This window comes from Arachis hypogaea, chromosome 19, assembly GCF_003086295.3.
Source record: "Arachis hypogaea cultivar Tifrunner chromosome 19, arahy.Tifrunner.gnm2.J5K5, whole genome shotgun sequence".
Classification (NCBI taxonomy): domain Eukaryota; kingdom Viridiplantae; phylum Streptophyta; class Magnoliopsida; order Fabales; family Fabaceae; genus Arachis; species Arachis hypogaea.
In genome coordinates, this window is record NC_092054.1 from 140,962,772 (window position 1) to 140,964,582 (window position 1,811).

At 39.8% G+C, this 1,811-nt stretch overlaps 1 non-coding gene across 1 annotated transcript; it reads left to right on the forward strand.

Moving 5' to 3' along the window:
• Nucleotides 1-395: 395 nt before the first annotated feature.
• LOC112780981 (small nucleolar RNA R71) lies at nucleotides 396-503 on the forward strand. Its single transcript, XR_003191783.1, has one exon. It is a non-coding gene; the product is annotated as a small nucleolar RNA R71 (small nucleolar RNA).
• The last annotated feature ends 1,308 nt before the right edge of the window (nucleotides 504-1,811 follow it).

Sequence of the window (1,811 nt, forward strand, 5' to 3'; positions counted from 1 at the left end):
TGGAGCTGTGGACATTCGTCAGTATAATGGCTGTAATCAGCATAGATTCCGCAAACTCTTTGTGGGACTAGCTGTTGGTTTTGCTATGGTGGAGAAGGTTGAGCTTGCTGAACTTGTTGTTGATTCAATTGCATCTGCTTCAGCAAGTTGGTTATTTCACAGATACTCTGAGTTAAAGCAGCAGTCTCTCTGCTAGAGGATACTTCTGCAACGGCTTTTGAATGGCCTTGTTTCTGCCTGCGATTCCTAGTAGATTCAGCTAAGTCACTGATCAATTGTCATGCCTCATCTGTGGTCTTGTACTTTTTCATAGACCCATTGCTAGCACTTTCCAATGTGGTCTTATCTTGGGGCCTCATGCCCTGTGTGACATAACCGAGTAACACTATCTTGTCAATCATATGGTGGGGGCAAGCTTCCAGAAGATTATTGAAGCACTCCCAGTACTCATAGAGAGTTTCAGAATCATCCTGAACAATCATGGAAATATCTTTCCTCAGTTTATCAGTAACTTCAGCTAGAAAGAACTTTTCCAAGAATTTTCTTCTAAGTGTATCCCAGTTGGATACAATTGCTGCTGGTTGAGTGTAGTATCACTCTCTTGCCTTCCCCTTAAGAGAAAACGGGAAAGCTTTCAGCAAAATTGAAGTTTCATCTGCACCATCACGCCTGACAGTAGAACAGGCTGCTTGAAAATCTCTCAGGTGCTTGATAGGCTCTTGAGCAGGCAAGCCATGAAACTTGGGCATCAAATTGAGCAGTGCGGTCTTTATTTCAAAGTCTGTAGCCACCACTGGGTGATGCGCTTGAAATGGTTACATTGTAAAATCGGGGGCTCCGGCCTCCTGGATAGTAACTTTCCTGGCTGCTGCCGTGTTACCTGCACGTAAAACAACCAAATCAGTAGAACGGGGGCTGATTTCTTTCTCAAGTGACATTTCAGATCCGCCCTCAGAAAGGACTAACCGACGCCGAGCTTGCCTTATTCGTGAAATAGTTCTTTCAATCTCAGGATCGAATACTAGCAAGCTTGGGTCAGGAAGCGAACGCGTCATCCAACAAAAGAAACAAGCAGTTCATAGTAGTAAAATAAAATAAAATGCAAATAAATAAAATCCAATCAATAACTTTAGCACTCTATTGCAACTCCCCGGCAACGGCACCAAAAATTGATGTGGGCGAAAATTGGCGAGTTAAGAATGATTATAAAATATGCGTTGCAAGTATAGTTCTCAACCAACCAGAAATCCGCTTATCAATTTAGAAGGGTGTCACAGAAATTAAAATTAAAATACTGGGAGTATGAGTCCCAGGTCGTCTCCCAACGAGTTGCAGAAAAGTGTGCTATTTTATTAATCAGATGTTTTCAAAAAGGTTTAAGTTGAATGGCAGAAAATTAAATTAGAGAATTTATATAAATTTAAATAAAAGCCTTGACTGGGAGTTGATTAGCTGGAAGCCCTATTCTTGTTGGAGTACTCTCAAGATTAATTGACAATTGAGGGTTATTATGTTTAGTTGTCCCTCACTAAGTAAGGGAAAGTTAAACAAGTTGGAATGCTATTTCTATCCACAAGTTCCAATTCGCTCTTAAGAGCATTGGTGTTAGTGACTAGAGAGCAATCCAACAATAAACCCAATTACAATCTTTCTCTTGAGAATTCCAACTCAAGGGTTCCTTTCAATCAACTCCCCATCAAGTTAGGAAACTACTCGCTCATTGTAAATGTAAAATTCATAACATAAGAAAGGGAATTAAAGAAAGACATGATAAATAATGATCAAAAGATTAATTAAAAATAAAAGTAATT